Source organism: Triturus cristatus, chromosome 6, assembly GCF_964204655.1.
Source record: "Triturus cristatus chromosome 6, aTriCri1.1, whole genome shotgun sequence".
Lineage (NCBI taxonomy): Eukaryota > Metazoa > Chordata > Amphibia > Caudata > Salamandridae > Triturus > Triturus cristatus.
The window spans coordinates 322,348,802-322,370,036 of NC_140589.1; the positions used below are offsets into that span (position 1 = coordinate 322,348,802).

The window sequence follows — 21,235 nt, forward strand, 5'->3', positions numbered from 1 at the left end:
GAAAAGTTGTAAGTTTGATGTAGGGCTATGTAATGTTGATGGAACTGTACATCAAAATCTACAATGCACTGGCAAGAAAAGCCATAACGGCAGTTCCTGTCAATGCTAGAAATGTACACTGGGCCAGTGGACTTTCTAAATCTGGAAGACGGCACCTCCATCACGGTGATGGAGAAATTTACTGTATTGCCCTGACGTAGGAAGGATCGACCCTTTAATCATGAAATGGGACCCTGAGTCTGTATCACTGACGCTGCAGGTACTCACAAAACCACGAAGACGGTTTATTCCCGACCGTGGAGCAATATTATTATAAACACTACTAGGCTTATTTTTATTAAACAATCTTTACTTTTTACAAAATATCCATTACAAATTACACTTCTTAATCCATTGAGAACAAATTAGATGAATTTGGCATAAATATTTCCTTATTCTTTGATTTGATTCACATCCATTGTTATTTCAAATCGGATAAAAACAGCCTCTTCCTTGATAGAATTGAATTTCAATGTTCTTTTAAATAAGAGGACACTGCCAGCATGTTTTTCACTTTATGAACCAGGACACCGCCTCTTCAGGGCAGTAGAAAAAACATCTGAAAAAGAAATTTAAAGACAAAACAAAACTACATTACAACTACAGTGATAGGCTCCAAATACAAAGTGTCAAACTATATATACATATAGTGATAGGCTCCAAATACAAAGTGTCAAACTACATTTACATATAGTGTAAGTGATTTAAAGAAGAAACAAAGCCCAAATCACCTATTTAAAATTTGAGCATAGGTGCACTGTTAATTGAACGTAATAGCAATATTGATTCCAACATTCTTTGAATTCTTGTCATGGATCACTAATGAATGAAACACATCTATGCAATATAACGTCATCCTAATTTATATATCATCCAAAAGGAAATCTGCGCTTTGTTCTCTGGATAGCTGAACATGTTCAGGTGCAAAATACATATTTCCACACAATATGATAAATAGCAGAGAGAAGCTTCCTCCAGTAATGTGCTTTTAAATATTCTACATTTAATGCAATGTCATGTGGAACTTGATGGTGTTATTAGCTCCTAAAACATTACTATGATTTACGTGTCACTTTTAAGAATATATATTAAAAAAACTGCAAATAACAGCAAAACAAAATGAACATCCTTTACAGATACAATTAATTGACTGCTTAAATAAATAGATTAACAAAACTGCAATGATAGTACACATATCCTCATCTGCGTATTCTGACTTCAAAGAATACATTTTCAGAAGCTTTGCTATGGGACACAACAATTTTTACTAACAATTTTACTGTATATTTCACAATCTATTGAAGTTTAGTTTCGAATAATGGTGCCTGAGATTATCCTTAAAAAACAATAATGTTTACCGTTATAATTTCTAAGTATTTTCACAAAAGTCCTCTTTACAAGTAACCATCATCATTCACGCTGTCTAATGATTACTCTTATTTTTTTGTACAATTGGTAGAAGCATTAATTAAAACCCTGAAATATCTAAATTAAATATATATATATATATATGTACATATATATCTATATCTCAAGGCACATTTAGCTATGGCATATAAAGTACTCAAGCAAGATTTAAAGAAGAGCGGTGCTAACTAAAATTACTAATACTAACATAAGCAGACACATACCTTTATATAAGGTTAACTGTTGGTTCTCACACTCACCTCACATACAAGATCACATTGGCCCAATGATCCCTCTACTAATGTAACTTCCCAGACAGGAACCTCTTAATATTGGTTGTACTGACTGAAGTTAATTAGATAAAAATGTGGCATAACCCTCTCAACACAAAAAAAGTTTAAGAAAGGGATAATTCTTTATGACTTTTATAGCAATAGATTCAAATGTGAATTCAACTTCGTTGTTATGTTAACCATCAGTTACTCACGGAAAAATAAAATACTAAGTAGACCCGTAGCTATGATAATACTCATATTGTTCATACTACAGTAACAGTTTTAATCTATTAATAGCTACCCATCTATTCAGAGCGTGTGCAATGACACCTTCCCTGACTGCATTCAAACAGTGTCACTACTCATTTAAATACCAGGTTAAATGTGAGACAGCAGGTATCTCAAATGCTGCAAAAAATTTCAGAAATCTTTAAAAGGGATATACAGATGTGGGTATTACTGAGATATCACCACAATAATTAAAGCAATTCAACTGTTTCTGACTTTGAGCTTTAGTAACGCTGTTATGAAATGAAGACCAGGCGCTGCTTACCCGCCATCACGAAAGGAATCAATACCCAGTGTAACCCGGCTCCCACTCACATACACATACTTCAATTAGCATCACTAAAACAAATTGGTCCATAATTTCAATTCAAAAAGCTGTTAGTCAAATCGTACCCTACTGAATGCCCTAGTCACCACCTCATACCCAGGTATTGAAACATTCACAAAATACCAGTTCCTAATTCAACTAGCAAATTTGTTAGAACAAAGCAGATGCCATCCTCGCACCCAAGGCTTCACAGGTTCCAAGTAGAGTATCTAAAAAAAATAAGCATTTTCACCCAATTTAGCTACCAAAGCATAATTAATGTAATGCTTTTGATTACAAAATATCGCATCTTAACTCCCAGTAGCTCAATGAAGTTGCAGTTCTCCTAATTAAGAGTGATCTCACGTGCCAATATGCCAGAGACAAAACCATACAATTAATCTTTTGTAATTTAATAGCATCTAAATTACAAGACAAATAATTCTAAACTATCAAAATAATTATTTTGCACAAATATATGAAATTATATACTGCAAACACATTTCAGAGTTCTTTATCTGGTATGCCATTCATCTCAGACAGGCCAGGCCGTAATTCAACCCTGGGTGCCGCTGACTCACGCGGCTTGATCGCCGGCAGGACAGGGACATTTTCACTAAATCGATCAAATCCCCACCCCGTCCTACCTTAGTTGGCATCCAGTCACCTCACTATAACAGGAAGGCATGTAGGGATTGTGGAACTAGCGACCATAGATTAGTAATAATAACAGGGGAATCCATTCTGGCGTCAGCTCAGGAATAAAGAACACTACGTCAGTCCCCATCAACAGTTGTCATGACAGCCCGAATAATACGGTGTATGTCAGCCTTGGTCTTAATCACCCAATTACAATAGTATCCTAGAATGTGGCAGGGCCGAGCAGCAAAATGTCCCCTCCTCACTGGAACAACTTTATAGAGGGCTTCGATAGGAAATCAAGTGATGCTGCCCCAAAGCACCCCACTCTATTTCTTAATGCTAGATATCAGTGGCATAGCAAACCTCCGCACCTTGTTAGTTTGGGCCAGAATCCAGAGGACCCCGGAGTTATCACCTTATGCTGAAGCCCTGGCTGAGCACATCTGTCTAGACACCTCCAACAAGGTCAGGTGGCTTGCAATTAATACCTTCTAATAATAGAAAAGACAATTAAATCCTTCTCACGTGTTTCACTTGTGAAATATCCAACTTCTTTTACATCATTTTCAAAATCTTACAAACAAGTTTATAAGAGTTCAACCATCAATTTAGGTTGTTATATTACTCCACATTCAAAAAGTCTATAACAGGCAATCATTGGTTCCAGCAATAAATATATCAGTGATGTCACCAATGATGTAATTAAACATGTCATAAGTGATGTAATATGTGAGGCCATAAACAGGATGTGGGTGCAGCATAGTTCAGGAAACTATAACTGGCGTATTTCTGTATTTTTGAGGATTTTTTTATGTCATCTGGTCTTATTCCAACACCTTCTCAATATGATGCCACTTTAACCAGGCAGTGAAAATAAGTGTTGCCCAATAAAACATTATATATATATATATACATTAAAAACCAAAGGTTGGGGGCGTGGCCGGGAGCGTCAAGATGGTGGTTGCACTTTAGAAGTGCTCTGGACCCCTCCGTCATCCGCTCCTCTATCCGCCACCATCAACTAGTGCTTAATGCGGAATCCTGCTGCCTGGCAGTCCTGGACCCGGGACCCGTCCTTGGAGGCAGTGTGGGTGGCGTCTGCACGCTGCAGGCAGCCCTTGGAGAGCGGCCCCGGCTCGTGGTGACTCCAAAATGGCGGCCCCGCCGGAGTGATCTCCCGGCTCCTCCTGATGCCCCTGTGCTCCGTGGCTACGTGGTGTACCATGCCTGATGGGAGGACCCTGAGAGGCTGCTGGTGCCGAAGCGGTTGGAAACTGAGGAACCGCCCAGCGATTTGCGGTCCGTGCCTGGAGGAGGTGGGGGACACAGAGCGGCCTGAGGCAGCCCGCCTGCCATGCTCGGCGGTGACTCCTGAGGTGCTGGAGAGGGTTATCGGCCGGCGGGCAGGTTGGCGCTTCGCTCCGTGCCCTTCTGGTGAGCTGGGCCGTCGGAGTTTAGAGCTGCCCCTCGTTTGCTGGTCAGATGCTGGGTCCCGGAGTCTGGGCCTGCCGCTGGCAACTGAGGCGCCTGGCTCTGTGCGCTTCCCGGGGCCGCGACAAGTGAGGGGAGGCCTCGGCTGCCATCCAGACAGCGGAGGAGGAGGTGGACTCTTTCCCCCCTGCAACAGCACACAGAGGCTCAGCTGCGCTCTGTGGAGGTCCTGGGGTGGGCGGTGCCCCCCACACCTGAGAGGGACTCATGTGCCATGCCTGACTGCAGGTCCTGGGGTGGGCAGGGGACAGGAGGGAGTATTTGGCCGTTGGATCAGGCAGCCGTTGGTTCAGAGTCCTGTTCCCCCCCTCTTGGTGCCTTGGGACTCATGGTGCGCAGGGCTCCCCTGTGCCCCGCCTGAGTGGTGGTCCCTGGACTTGGGCTGACCACTGGATCACGCGCTTTCTCCCCTGGTGCGGCGGCGGTATGCGGAGGACGCCTCAGGTGTTGCGTTGCACAGCGGCGATGGGCTGGTGGATCTCCCCCTCTCCTGTGGAATCCTTTTGGGGCCTGCCATGCTCGGCTGTGGGCCCGGGGTGAACGGGTGCCTCCCGGAGGGGTTCGGCTACCGCATTGGACAGCGGAGTGTGCGGGGCCTTCCTTTTTCTCCTCCCCCTGAGGGTCTACCCCCCTGCACTTCCGCTGATAGCTACCCTGCGCTTTGTCCTGAGCCGGTCCTTGTGGACCCGATGCTGATCCAGGTCCGAGCATGGGACCCGCACGCCTGATCCTCATCTGGGGGCACGGAGGGGGGCAGCTGGGTGTGAGCATCGGCTGTCGGTCGGGCGGACTGTGGCCTCCCTTCTTTGCCCCCCGGATGGCCAGCTCCCTGCCTTACATCTTGCCAGTACTCTCTCACTCCATCCTGTGTTGGCTCCTGCACCCTGGCGCTTCCCTGTCCCGGAGGTGGGTCCTGCATGCTCGACTCCTGGCCTAGGGGTGTGGAGGGGGACTGCTGTGAGGAGGCATTGGCTGTCGGTCAGGCGGTGTGGGGCCAGGTGGACCACTCTTTCCCCATTCTTCTTCTCCCTCCCTTCCTCCCAGCTGCTGTCCGCCCTGGGACAGCCCTGGACGAGGGCCCTGCATCCACTCGCCCTTCATCTGAGCGCCGGGCGGTGGCATCGGCCTCCGGCCTTGCCGCGCAGCAATCATGGGAAGAGACCGGGCGCCGAAGCCTTCCGCCACACAAACTAAAATGGACCAGTGGACCAGTGGACTCCGGGGTGACAGGGGGGACCCCGGGAGGAGGCAACCCCACACCTGCAGACCTGTCCACCATACTTTAAGCCATCCGCACCTCCCAATCCTCGGTGGAGTGCAAGAATGAAGAGGTTCGGGTCGACGAGACTCTTATCCGGCAGGACCTCCGTAATGCCACGGCACAGATCAAGAAAACGGTGTCTCGCATATCCCCGGGAGAGACGACGTCCAACACCTTAAAGACCAGGTGGCCCGCCTTCAGACTCATACCCAAGAACTGCACAAAAGGGCTGAAGACACTGAGAATAGGTCACGGCGCAACAACCTCCACGTGGTGGGGTTTCCGGAGGGAGCGGAACAGGGCCGGACATCCGATTTTGCTGAGCGCTGGCTGCGCTCATGGATGCCCAAGGGCACCCTCTCCCCAAGGTTCGCAACTGAGCGGGCACACCGATCTCTCATGCCCAGGCCTCCCCCGGGCGGGCCCCATGAGGATCCTCAACTTCAAATATCGGGACTCCATCCTGGCCGAAGCACGGAAGCAGCAACACCTCAAAAACCAGGGACAGACAATCATGATCTTCCCCCGATTACACCCGTGAGGTCCAGGTTCAACGTCGCTCATTTGGAGAGGTTAAACAAAAGCTGCGTGCCCTCAACATCCAGTACAGGCTTCTCTTCCCAGCCCGCCTCCGGGTGGTGTTCCAAAACAAAACCCTTTTCTTTGACTCCCCTGAACAAGCCTGGACATGGGTGACAGAAGAGCACCACTTGCGCATCAACACCCAGAGTACCTCTCCTAAAGACAGCAATGAGGGTGCCTGCCAGGGCTTGCCTAACCCACGGCTGCCACGCACCCGCTCACGCAGGAGGTGGGGTCTGCAACGAGCCCGATCGGATTTACCGTTGGGTCCTGCTCGTCATCCGGGGTGCCCCCGGATGACCTCCTTGCCTTGCAGCGCCCAAGCTCTTCAAACCGTTCGGACCCAGAGGTATCCTCGCCCCAGTCATCGCTTCAGGATCCTACTGACACAGATCTCTCCCGCAGCCCGATCCTACTCCCAGGACCACCTTGAATCCACCATGTCCTCCGGCTGCAATTGGTTCTGCTGCCTTGGTGCCGCACTTCAGCTCATTATCACTTCTAGCCCTCGATGGTCATTGTCACAGAAAATCCTGCTATGAGGAGGGGTCCTCCACGATTCCCCATTCCCAAACATTTTAGTTTGTTTTTTTCTAAGTTCCTCAGTTAGGGTTGACAGATGCTTCTGTTCCTGAATTATAGGGAGGGGGCAGGGTTGAGGGTTGACCGTTTTCCCAGTTTTTCTTTGTTGCACTTGGTTAACACTCACTGCTTTGATCAACAGCACGATGACCGCACATCCCATAAAGTCAGCTGTACCGGCTCTTCGCCGTCATACGTCATACACCACACTTGCATCCCTGTCCAACAGCGAAACATCAGGCTTGCAGAGATGCGCCTGATGCTTTACGCAAACCACACTGTTTGCTCGTGCCTGCCATCCGTGTAAGACGTCATCCCATGCACCCCTATCCCCCATGACTGACATACACAGTGGGACGGGGTCGCTCCATGTAATGTCCTGGAATCTCAACGGACTGCTAGATTGAGTCAAGCAGACTGCAGTCCTGCGCTATTCTCAACGCCACAACGTCAATATACTGCTCCTCCAAGAAACCCATCTGGTGGGCAATAAATGCCCCTTCCTGGTGAGGTACGGCTATGGGGGGGTTTGGCACTCCGGGTTTACTCGGGGTTCAAGAGGAATAGCCATCCTTGTGCACCACACCCTTCCATTCGCTTTGTGTAAGGTCACTACTGACCATCAGGGTACCTATATCGCCCTGGAGGGGGCTGTAGGAGATCGAGCACTAAATTTGCTGTCCGTATATTCCCCGCCGTCGCTGATGGCCCCTACGCTCAAACAACTCGCGAGATTGATCGCCGCCCTGCCCCTAGGTATGACCATTATAGGGGAGATTTAAATGCAATCATGGACCCTGCCCTTGACATGGTGGGAGCCCCTTTTCTGTCCAGAATTTCTCAGGCCAAGCTTTTGTTGAACTGGGCGACCACGCTCGGGATCTGCGACGCCTGGAGAATTTGGCACCCCACGACCCGACACTACACCCACACCTCGGCATCCCACCACACTCATGCATGACTCGATTACATTTTCATGCCAACTCTGGATTGTCAGACAATCAAGGAGACAACCATACTCCCTAGAGGTATTTCCGAGCACGCACCAGTGACTCTGCTGGTGGGTGACCTTCCTGACGTGTTGCGACCGATCTGGAGGCTGAATAACTGGTTTCTCCAGGACAAAGATTTTCGGGAGTCGGTGGGCAATATTTTATCACTAACCAGGGCTCCGTTCCTCCCCCTGGCACTCTGTGGGAGGCTGACAAGGCCACCATTCGAGTCTTCGCCAAAGGCCAACTCAAGCTTCAGCAGGCTGTGCAGGAGTCCCGGCTTACCCTTCTAGAGGCGCAGATCACCCTACTAGAGGACCGATCGCCCGAACGGAGGCCCAAGGCCCTGGAAGGGAGATTGGCATTCCTGCGAGATGAGCTCAGACAGACCTCCCTGGAAGCCGCCAAACTGCTCTGGAGGTCTTCAGTGTCAAGGGTTTACGGGTGGGGAGACAAAAATGGGAAGCTGCTCCATCGACTGGCCACATACTCGATGACCAACCGCATTATTCCCGAAGTATTGGCCCTCAATGGTGAAGTCCAACAGTCTCCGGCCGCATTGGCTCAGTGCTTCACTACATACTACACCACCCTTTACGCTGTGTGGCCCTCCACTCTCTTACTCTCGGAGCTGCTTCACTGAGAACGGATCCCTCTGCCACGCCTTAGTGAAGCCGAGGCAGAGGTGCTTAACCTTCCAATCACTCCAGAAGAGGTCAATGAGGCAATCTTTCGCATGGCTTCCGGTAAGACCCTGGGGCCAGACGGTCTTCCACAGGAGTTTTATGCCACCTACCAGGACATGCTGGTTCCCCACCTGTTGGAGCTATATATGGAGGCGGCGGATAAAGGCTCATTTCGAGCCGAGACCAACACGACCACCTTCGTGGTGATCCTCAAGTCTCAACCCCCCTCGAAGCACTGCTCCGATTATTGTCCCATTTCACTCATCAACTTGGAGCTCAAGGTGTTCGCAGCCGCCCTGGCTAACCGGTTGCGGCCGTACCTGGCAAAACTGGTCCATCCTGACCAGTGTGGCTTCATGCCCTCCCGGGGCACCAGACACTGCCTCGGGCGACTTCACCTCGCCCTAGCGAACCACCAGTGCCTGACTCCGTATTTGTCCCTTCTTCTCGTGGACTTCGAGAAAGCTTTTGATTAGAAATGGGTTTTGGGGACTATTTTTGCAAGCTAGTGCGTGCGCTATATTTCCGACCAAGGGCCTGGGTGCTGTTTAATGGAGCCCTGTCGCAGTCCTTCCCAGTCTGACAGAGCACGAGGCAGGGATGCCCCCTTTCACCCCTCCTCTTTGTCTTGGCCATGGAACCTTTGGTATGCCTCATACGCTCCAACGAGCGCATCATAGGGTGGAGATGGCCTGGATTCGAGGAAGACAAAATCGCCCTTTATGCGGATGACGTCCTCCTATACCTGGCAGAGCCTGCGTTATCGGGACCCCGGTGCCTTCGGGAGCTGAGTCTGTTTGAACAGACCTCTGGCCTTCGGTTGAACCCCGCTAAATCCGTCTTGGTCTCCCTTCACCTTTCAAGAGAGTTCTTCGAGTGGCAGTCCACGATTCCCCTTTGACGGCAGTCCTTCAAATATCTCGGGATATGGGTGGCCCTCCTCTCGGACCTCGCCTGGGCGCTCAATGTAACTCCCTTAGTGAAGAAAGCTCAGGCGGATCTCCTCAGATGGCAGGCACTGCTGCTGAACCCGATGGACAGAATCACCTTATTCAAAATGAAGATACTGCCCAGGTTTCTCTACATGCTTCAGAACATGCTTTCCCCTCTTTTCGCGTGTGTGGTTCCGGAAAATGGACAGCCTGGTCGTCAAACTCCTATGGGGGTCGTAGGCCTCGGTTGGCCGTCGCCCAATGTCGGATCCCGCCCTTTGATGGTGGTATGGGGATGACGACCCCTTACCTTTATTATCTAGCCACTCGGCTCCTTACCCTCCATGACTGGTTTAATGGGGGGGCTGGAGGATCCAGCCTATCGGCTGGAGCTACACGCCCTAGGGTTGCCCAATATTCAGGGGATGCTGTACGGAAACACCGTCCCCAGAACCCTACCCAAGGTCACACGTGGGGTGTTTCTGGCCTCACTGGCCTCTCTGCGCCATACTCACTGGTCGGGCAAATTGACCCAATACACTCCACTTTGGCAGGGTGCCCAGCTAGGGGGTGTTGCCGGTCTATCCGGATTCAGAGCGTGGTATCTAATGGGGATCTCACAGTTGGGGGATGTCTAGAAAGGGAGCAGCATGCGCACCTCTCAGGATCTTCAAAACCTGTACTCCCTACATACCTCGCAGTTTTACCGCTACCTGCAGCTGCACCACGCTCTCCACTCGCACAGCCCAGAGGATATGTCTTATTTCCGAATACGGTCCGCCGGAGGCCCAGGTGATGACTGGCAATCAGGGGAAGGGAGGGATCTCCCGTATTTATCGCTTCCTCATGAATAACACCCCCAACACACTCTCACAGCTCAGGGACAGATGGGAGGGATGGCTTGGGCCCTTGGAAGATGCAGATTGGTGAGACGCGCTAATGGCCCCTAAATTAATCCCAGTATCAGCGCGGTTTCGCTTGATCCAAACATACTATCTACACACTGCGTATCTCACATAGCTGCGCCTTCACCGTGCCGGGCTTCGTCCCGAAGCATCTTGCGGGATGTGATGGGTGTTTTTCTCCTTCTGTTGCTTACTAAGAGCATGTACACTGTCTTACGGATGCTATGTTCCTCATATGGGATGGGATCTGAGCTGGCTGTTGATTTTTTGTCTTACTGCGTATGTTTCTGAAAAATCAATAAAATTGGTTATCAAAAAAAAAAAAGTTACAGGAATGCTTTAGTTAGGCTCAGTTTCACTTATACAATCCAGTGAAATTCAGCAGGTATAGTTAGCTGAGCTAACTATAACTTGTGCCCCCGCAATGCACTGCTTGTGACCTCACATATCACATCACATATGTGAGGTCATAAATATGACATGGTCAATAACATCACTGATGAAATCTCAAATAACATCACTGATGATATCATCCAACGTCTGAGTGTTTTTAAAATGTTTATCAGAGTGGCTGTATGGGTGAGTGATTGGTTGTCTGAGTACCTGTATGGGTGTCTGAGTGCCTGGGTGGGTGAGGGTGTGTGTGACTGCCTGTATGGATGAGTGAGCGGGTGAGTCAGTGGTTGAATGGGTTAGTGATTGCATGTGTGAGGGGCTGTATGGGTGAGTGAGTGTGTATGGCTGTGTGGGTGAGCGAGTAGATGGATGTGTCAGTGGTATATGGGTGAATAACGTATGTGAAAATCAGTACTGGTGAGTGATGGGGTTTATGAGTGACTGTATGGGTGAGTGACTGAATGTGAGAGTGGCTGTATGGGTGACTGAATGTGAGAGTGGCTGTATGGGTGAGTGTGCGCTTGTGTAACTCACTGTATAGGTGAGTACGTGTTAGTATTTGTATGAGTGAGTGGGTGTGTGTTTAACTGTATGTGTGAGTAAGTGGCTGTGTGATTGGTGTATGGGTGAGTGAGTAGGTGTGTGAGTAGCTCTAAGGGTGGCTGACTCAGTGTGTGAGTGGCTGTATGGGTATATGCGTGGACATGTCTGTATCAGTGACTGAGTGGGTGTATGAGTGCTGTAAAGGTGAGTGAGTGGATGTGTGTGTAGATCTATGAATCATTGAGTTGGTGGGTAAGTACTGGTATATTTCTGAGTGGGTTTGTGAATGGTTGTGAGTGGTAGTGGTAGTGCATGTATTAAATGTTCTATGGGGGTGTGAGTGAGTGCGTCAGTGATTCTGTGGATGATGTCATGAGTGATGTCATTGAGATGTCATCAGTGATGCCACTGACCATGTCATGAGGGTTGTAATATGTGAGGTCATAAGTAGTGCATTGCAGGGACATGAGTTATAGTTAGCTCAGCTAACTATAACTGCTGAATTTCACTGGTCCTAACTATAACATCCCTGTAACCTTTGTGTTTTTTCAGTGAATTTCTAAGGTTTTTAAAATGCTAATTCCTAACTATAACGTCTCTGTATCCTTTGTTATTATCAGTGAATTTATAATGTTTTTCAAATGGTAGTCACGTTTGCAGAGTGGTGGAGAAAGGGCCTCCGACCAGCTCTCAGGAATCCCGCTGTGTAGGACTAACAGGAGGTTCCAGTAGGGCTTCTTGGCATCCAAGGTCCCTCAGGAGTGACATGGACTTCATCCCCCAAACAGTAGTGCACTAGAAGACATATTTGCAGAGTGATGAAGAAAAGGGGTGTGGCCCCTGAAGATATCTTCAAGGACGTACTTGGGGGCCAACTACCCCTCCTGTTACCTCCAGTAAGCCCCACACAGCTGTATTGCTGAGAGATCATCACAGGCCACGCCCTCTTTCTCCACCACTCTGCAAATGCAGCTCCTGGCACACTACTAGTTGGGGGATGAAGTCCCCCTTGGCTCTTGAGGGTAGTTGGGGCCAACTAACCCTCCTGTTACCTCCAGTAAGACCCACACAGCTGGATTGCTGAGAAGCAGTCAGAGGACACGCCCCTTTTCCCACCACTCTGCAAACGCGCCTCCTGGCACACTATTGGTTGGGGGAAGAAGTCCACTTTAGTCTTGAGGCCCTCAGGAATAAAGTGGAATTCATTCCCCAACCAGCAGCGCACCTAGAGGTGTGTTTGCAGAGTGGTGGAGAAAGGGGTGTGGCCACCAAGTCCTTTCAGTAATCCCACTGTGTGGAACTACTGGAGGTAACAGAAGGGGTTCCTGGACCCCAAAGACCCTCAGCATCTAAGGGGACTTTGTTTCCCAACCACCACTGGCCAGGAGGAACGTTTACAGAGTAGTGGTTAAGGGGGTGTGCCGGAGGGTTTTCTTTTCTATTGTTTTTTAAGGGAGGGGATGCGTGGCCCCCATTCCGTGGGCCATTTTTGACACAGCGGGCCCCAGGTTCTTTTCTCAGTGGGTGAAAGGGTCCCTCCCCAGCCTGATTTCGGTCCCAGAAACCCCATCCCCCAAAGCCCGGCATCTTCTTTATTTGTATTTTTTTGTGAAGCGGGAGGGGGCCTGCAAGTCCCGCCTTCCGGGCCGATTTGAGCCCAAGGGATCCCATCCCCGGGGCTCAGCATTTCTTTTCTTTTTTAACTAAAGGGAGGGGGGCTTTGTGGCCTCACTCTTAGGCTGATTTCGATCCCAGGGACCCCATCCCCTGGGGCCTGGCAATTTCCTTTTTATCTTTATAAAAGGGAGGAGGGGGGCGGTGCAGCTCCCCTCCCTGGACAGATTTCAGCCCAGGGACCCCATCCCCCGGGGTCCAGCCTTTTGCAGATGGGGAGGTGGCTGCACAGCACCCTGGGCCAAATTGGGCACTGGGGCCTACCCATTCATCAATGGGACCGCGGGGAGCCTGAAGGCCCCCACGGTCCCTGCCTGCACCCTTCTGCAGGAGCCGGCATTGCTTTGAGACCCAGGGAGCTGCTAACATGCAGCTCCCTGGATCTGAAAGCAATTTGTCAAACACACCTTCTAAGCAAGCGAGAGCATTTTCTGCTCTCACGTGCTGAAACCGGAGCAGGTTTGCTAAGGCATGGTGCAGAGTGTTTTGTTTTGGATTGCTGAAACACGTTGGATGGATTTGTTGGGGTTTGATACCCTGCCGTGGCTACCGTGGTAAAGAGATCGTGTTAAGTGACTTTTTTGCAATGGTGAAAATATATATATATATATCCCATTGGCAGTTGCCACTATGTAGTTATAGTTAGAACCATGTTTCCATAGGAATAGCGTTTTTTGACTTGCCTATATCATTGCCGCCTTTTGTCAAATCTTCACAAAATTTTCCCCAAAATGCCTTGATGATTCCCATTGTGCATGCAAAGTTTTGGGGTGATCCATAAAGCGGGGGCTGATAAAAAGAGTGGCCTCGAAAAATGTTCGTTTTCCATGTTAATTCCAATAGGAATTTTAGACAGGACTACAACCCAAATCGCTGAACCGAACTACACTAAATTTGGCAGAAAGGTAGATTTTGGTCCATAATGCGACTCTTTTGTGAATTGGAATAAATCTGTTCAGAAGTTGCCGAGTTATTGAAAGAAATTCAAATTTGTAGATCTAGGGATACGGATCCTCCGAGGATCGGACAGTCCCTGTGCTGAAATCTGATTGACTGCCAACACTTCAACAGTGTTGGCAGCCATCTTGGGACTCTTTAAAAAAAAAAGAGAAGAGGGCAGGGTAGTAATACACTGATCCCCCTAGGCCTATTGGGGGGGTCCCAGAGGAATCCCGCCAGGTCAAAACAAAAGTTTTTTAAAATGTTGCCACATATGTGCTGCGGAGTCGTAAGTCATAAGTCTGCTGTAAATTCTTTTTAAAAAACAGACTGCGCTTGTTTTTATTATGACCCATGGGTGGGCCATACTATTAAAATAGGAGAGGGGCACATAGGCCCTCCTACTAGGGCTTTTGAAAGCCCCGGGGACCACCACCTCCCTGTGGCTAATATGTATAAATGAATACTAGGGTCCCTCATGACCCTTCGGGCAGCTTGGTGACCACCGTCTCCTAGGTGCATTTGAAAATATGTATGCGGGCGGTCCGCCCATGCCTTTGGGACTGCCACCTACCCTGGGCAAAAATGTTGAAATAAATGTGGGGAGGCCCACATCCCCCTGCCCCCCACAGCCCCTGGGACCACCACCGACCTGGGTCAAATTATGGTAAAAGAATGCAGTGTTGCCCATGCAGCCGAAGGGACCGCTACCTCACCTGGGTTGAAATAAATTAATGTAGCCGTTCCTTCGCAGAACACCGGCCCTGGGGACCATCACCACACCAAGGTTAAATACTACAATGAAGGGGTATGAACGGCCCCCCTTGTTGAGCAATGGATGGCCCTGGGGACTGCCACTCCCCCCGGCGCCTGCTACCTTCCGAAGAACCCACCCTCAGGAGGTAGCTGTTTGCTTTGGCTTGGTGGGAGCTGACAGCTTTTACCAGGCAAAAGTAAACATAAATCCACTTTCTGCAAGTGTGAGCTGTCTACAACTCCTGCTTACAGAAAGCAGAATTTTCTTTTGTTTCCTTGCACACAAATATGCGTGTAGGAAAACAGATGAAAACACTGCGCCAGCAAGCAGGCAGCTGCTATTAAATGCAGCGCCCTGCTTGCAGCAGCAATGCCGGCTCCCACAGGAGGCGGGGAGCCAGCTGAGACTGTAGGGGCCTTGAAGGTCCCCCTGCAGTCCCATTGCACACATGGCTGGACCATTTAAATTATATATTTTTTATAGGCCGGGCCCCATGGGATAGGGTTCGTGGGGCCAAATTTGGCCTCAGAAGGGGAGTTGCGTGGCTTCTTTCCCTATTGAGTTATGACCTGGGGGATGGGGGTCCTCCAGGCCATATGTGGCCAGGGAGATGGGCTCCACAGCCTACCTCTCACTTTAATAAATGTATTTGGCCCCAGGGAGGTGGTGGTCCCCTGGGGTTCATGCAGCCCTCCTCACAATGTTTTAAATAAAAGCCCCAGGGAAGTGGTGCCCCCTTCTTTAATTTTAAAGTAAATGGACTAGCCCTTGGGACCTAGCCCACCTGGGGGGGTCCTAAACAAGTGCTCCAACTGCTACACAACCATTCATATACCCATTCACATACCCATACCTGTACTCACAGAAGGAATCACTCATCCATAGAGCACTCACATCCACTCACTCATACAGCCACTCACACACCTACCAACTCACCCATTCAGCCACTCACCCACCAATAGAACCACTCACACATTCAGTTATACAGATACTTACACACCCGCTCACACACCCTTAAAGCCACTCACACACCTTTAAAGCCACTCACACACCCACTCAATAACCCATATAGAAACTCACACAGCTACTCACCCATACAGGTACTTGCATACCCACACACTCACCCATACAGCCACTCACAGTGCCACTCACTCACCAATACAACTACTCACACATCCACATAACGACTTCTATACCCATTCACACACCCATTAACCCCTCACACACCCACTCACCCATACCTCCACTCACACAGACATTCACTCTCCAATACAGTCACTCACACCCGCTCACTTATACAAACTCAAACAGCTACTCACTCACCCATACAGCCACTCACACATCCACTCCCTCACCCATACAGCCACTTAGTCACCCATACAACCACTCACACACCTATTCAGCCACCCCCACCCCTATTCAGCCACTCACACATCCATACAGCCACCCAGACATCCACTCACACACTGATACAGTCACACACCCACTCAAATGATGTTTGTTAGAAATAGTATGACTAATTACTGGTACAGAATAAATAGTAATTTAACTTCTGCTGTAGCTTAGTATATATCTTTAAGTCTCAGAAACGTTTACGAAACAGTCACGGGATGATTTTATTAGTGATGTTATTTGAGATGTCATGAGTGAGGTAATATGTGAGGTCATAAGCAGTGCATCGCTGGGTAGTAAGTTATAGTTCGTTCAGGTAACTATAACTGCTGAATTTCACTGGTTTTGTACGAGAGAAATCTGAGCCTAAGTATAATGTCCCTGTAACCGTTGGTTTTTTAACCCCTTCTGTGCCACGCCCTTTCCCCCTCCTGTGCCGGGCGTTGTATTAGTGGGTGGGGTTCATGACGAGATAGTCTCGTCATGGGCACAGCGCGACCGTGCTCCATGACGAGACTATCTCGTCATGGGCACTGAAGAGGTTAAGTGGAAAAAAAAAAAGATATATATACAACAAACAAAGGGTGCCTAGCCGAATTGCAGTTCCAAATGTTTTATTTTCAAAGTGACGGCGTGCAATCCTCCTTAACCTGATACGTTTTGGCTCCGGTGTGAGCCTTGATCACTGGTGAGTGATAAAATAACCACCTTTAAATAGAAGCATGACATACTCACAGTTCTTACATACATGAACCAGGATTCACCATAATGTCAGGTTTAATTTAAAGTCCACATCACAATGTTTTCTCAAATCGTGATTAAAACCTATTTTTTTAACTGTGATTGAAATTTTGAAATACGGCATTGCTGAATAATAATAGAGCAGTTTCTTGTATTTAAATTTTCAATTTCATATGTGCCTGATTGTCACTGCTTCTTATTAAAATGAATGAAACCGAAAACGAAAAGAAGAAGATATATATCTCTCTTCTCCCCTTACTTACCTCCAGTGTCAGTAATCCCTGGAAAATCAATTACGTTGTCTGGAGGTAAGCGGATCATGCCCCCAAAGTCATGCAAATAACATCCAACAATCCTCCATATTAGGGGGCCCCTTGGCCCTGCAGGGCAGCATTGGCAAACAGGGAATGGAGTCTCGGTCAATTCATCCAACAAACAAAGGGTGCCAAGACAACTTGCGGTTCCAAATGTTTTATTTTCAAAGTGACAGTTATTAAAAATACACAACCAGCATGCACCATCATGTCAGGTTTGATTCAAAGTACACATTACAGTGTTTTCTGAAATCGCGGTTAAATACAATTTTTATAACTGTGACTGAATTTTGAAAACGGCCTTGCTGTATAATAGAACAGTTTCTTGTATTTAAATTATCAGTTTCATATGTGCATGATTGTCAATGCTTCTTTGTAAAACGAATGAAACCGTAAGCGAAAAGAGGCAAAAAAACCCTCTTTTACCCTTAAACTGTGATGTGGACTTTGAATTAAACCTGACATTTTGGTACATGCTGGTTCATGTATTTTTAAGAACTGTGAGGACGTCATGCTTTTATTTAAAGGTGGTTGTCAAAGGAAACCTCACTCACCTGTGATCAAGGCTAGCACTGAAGTAAAAAAGAGGATTGGACCCCGTGACTTTGAAAATAAAAGATTTGGAACCGCAACCATTCTCCGTTTGCCAATGCTGCCCTTCAGGGTCTGGGGCCCCCTAATATGGAGGATTGTTAGATGGATATATATATATATTCACAGTGGAGTAGGGTGGCTCACTGGTTAGAGGCAGCAGACCCGGAAGCAGAGGACGGCCCGGGCCAGGGTTCAATTCCCGACGCGGCAGGTTCTTGGACCAGGGCCAGCGGACTCGATAATGCTCGCCTCGGTGCCTACTCTAACCAGGGATCACACTCGGCAACTCTGGGCATTAGCTTGCCTCATCTCCACAACGGCCCCCCACATTCGCCGGGGATGCCTGGTTTCACCTTGGAGATACCCATGAAGGACCATCTCACAGGGATAGCCAGGACGGGTTCCCCAGCGGTCTATAGCGCCACAACGCCTCGGCAGCAGTGCGCTTTACAAAAAAAAAAAAAAAAATACACAAAAAAAATCAAAGGTTACACGGTCGTTCTAGTTCGGCTCAGATATCACAAGCATAAAACCAGAGAAATTCAGCAGTTAGTTAGCTGAGCCAACTATAACTTGCGCCGCCGCAATGCACTGCTTATGACCTCACATATTACATCACTAATGACATGGTCAGTGACGTTACTGATGACCTCTCAAATTACATCACTGTTGACCTCATCCAGTGACTCTAAGTGTTTTAAATAAGTTTATGAGTGTTAAATATATACCAAGGTGGATTGGTCCAGTAAGCCCCACACAGTGGGATTGCTGAGAGGTGGTCGGAGGCCACGCCCCTTTTTTACACCACTCTGCAAACACACCTCTTGGCACACTGCTGGTGGGGTGATGAGGACCCCTTGAGTCCTGAAGACCTCAGGACTAAAGTGAACTTCATCCCCCAAGCAGAAGTGCGCCAGGAGACGCGTTTGCAGAGTGGTGTTGAAAGGGGGCATGGCATCTGACCCCCTCTCAGCAATCAAGCTGTTTGGGGCTCACTGGAGGTAACAGGAGGGCTAGTTGGCCCCCAGGGAGCCTCAAAAGCAAGGGGAATTCATCCCCCAACCAAGAGCGTGCTAGGAGGCGAATTTGCAGAGTGGTGGAGAAAGGTTGTGGCCTCCCAGCAATCCCACTGTGTGGGGCTTACTGGAGGTAACAGGTCGGCCAGTTGGTTCATAAGGACCCCAGCAGTGAAGGGGACTTCATCTCTCAACCAAGAGTGCACCAGGAGGCGCATTTGCAGAATGGTGGACAAAGGGGGCGTGGCCTGGTATCAGAACTCTGCAATCCTGCTCTGTGGGACTTACTAAAGGTAATGGGAGTGTAGTTGGCCCCAGGGACTTCCTTGGGGGGCAACTACCTCTCATGTTACCTCCAGTAAGTCCCACACAGCTGGATTGCTAAGATGTCTGCATGGGCCATGCCCCTTTTCTCCACTACTCTGCAAATGTGCCTCGTGGCGCACTACTGGTTGGGGGATGACGTCTACTTTACCCCTAAGGAACTTGGGGGCCAAGAAGCCCTCCTGGTACCTCCTGTAAGTCCTATGCAGCAATATTCATAAGCGCTGGTTCCAGTGACTGTTTTTTTAAAAGTTGATGAGTGTTAAATATATATATACCAAGGTGCATCGATGAAACTGTGGGTTTAAAAGTGACTGTATGGATGACTCAATGTGTGCGTGACTGACTGTATAAGTGAGTGATTTGGTGTCTCAGTGAATGTATGGTTGAGTGTCTGGTTGTATGAATGTATTTATCTGTCAGTTAATGTCTAAGTGGTTCTATGAGTGTGTTAGTGGGTACGTGAATGGCTATATTGGTGACTGGTTGTTTGACTACGTCTATGGTTGTCTGGGTGTCTGTGTGTGTGGGTGAAGAGGTGTGTGGCTGCCTGTGTGCATCAATGAGGGGATGAGTCAGTGGCTGCATGGGGTACTGTTGCATGTGTGAAAGTTGTATGAGTGATTGAGTGTCTGTATGGCTGTATCGGTTATTGAGTGCATGTGTCACTATGGGTGAGTAACTGAGTATGTGAAAGGCAGTATATGAGTGACTGTATGAGTGAATGTGAGAGTGGCTATATAGATGAGTGCATTTTTCTGTCAGTGACTGAATAGCTGAGTGAGTATGTGTTCCTATTTCTATGAGTAAGTGTGTGGGTGTGTAACTGTTTAGGTGAGTAAGTGGCTGTATGATTGACTGTATTGGTGAGTGTCTAGGTGTGTGAGTAGATTTATGGGTGACTCACTCAGTGTGTCAGTGCCTGTATGAGTGGATATGTCAATGGCTGTATTAGTGAGTGAGTGGGTCTATGAATAGCAATATGGGTGAGCGAGTGGATGTATGTATAGATCAATGAATCAGTGAGTGGGTGTGTAAGTACTGGTATGGCTTTGTTGATGGGTTTGTGAATGTTTGTGGGGGAACGACAGTGGGTGTATAAAAGATTCTACAGTGGTGTGAGTGGGTGCGTCTTCGGAAACATGGTGAGACTTACAACAGTGACATAGGAAGGGTTGCTGTTTTATAATTGACTAGGCCCAACATTCTGAGCAGATGGTGAATAGTGAAGCTGCCAGAGAAAAGTGAGGTTTAAGACATGTTTGCAGAGGATTAGGCTACATCGTATGAGCCACTTTAAAGGTATACTTGAAGTAGGCCGTATAAATGTAGGTGCTTGCTTGCTATGGGAAGTGCACTCTGTCAAGTTTAAAAGTCTGCGTGCTCTAGTGACTCAGGTATGTGTCTACTTGTACATGTATTCTGACATGTGCTGTGAGTCTGAAGATCCCAGCTTAAAAACCTGATAGCTTCTCATACAGGTGCACAAATCTTCTCAGTTCTGCTCCATCATTCGGTTGCAGAGGGAGACATGTCTTACCTATGTAGGTTTTACAGAACCCCTAAATTATACTGTTGAATGCCCATGTGCCCTGTATTATGAGCAGAAAGGAATGCATATACCTTCTTGTAAGAAACTACACATACAATCTTCCATTCTCTCAGGCACTACCTATGCACTCATCCAATCAATCAGACATTATGAATGCACTCATGCAATCACACAAGCAGAAGTCATGCACTCATCCAATCACCCAGGCTCTACTATTACACTCAACCATTCATGCAGGCACTACCCATGCACTCATCCGATCACCCAGGTACTAGCCTTGCACTCATCCATTCCCTCAGGCACTGCCCATGTATTCATACAATCACCCAGACAGTGCCCATGCACTCATCCAATGAGCCAGGCACTACTCTTGCACTCATCCATTCACTCGGGCACTACCCATGCACTCATCCAATGACACAGCACTACCCATGCACTCATCCAATGACCTAGCACTACCCATGCACTCATCCAATGACCCAGGTACTACTCTTGCACTCATCCAATCAACCAGGCATTACTGATGCATTCATCCAATCACTCAGTCAGTATCCTAACACTCATGAATTCACTCAGGTACTACTCTAGCACTCATCCAATCACT

At 48.3% G+C, this 21,235-nt stretch overlaps 1 long non-coding RNA gene across 1 annotated transcript in view; it reads right to left on the bottom strand.

The window, feature by feature from the left end:
* Positions 1 to 339: 339 nt before the first annotated feature.
* Positions 340 to 21,235, bottom strand: part of LOC146816801 (uncharacterized) — a 376,029-nt gene continuing 355,133 nt past the window's right edge. The window contains exon 3 of the long non-coding RNA XR_014962492.1: positions 340 to 598. This is a non-coding gene — a long non-coding RNA (uncharacterized LOC146816801). The remainder of the gene's footprint in view (positions 599 to 21,235) is intronic.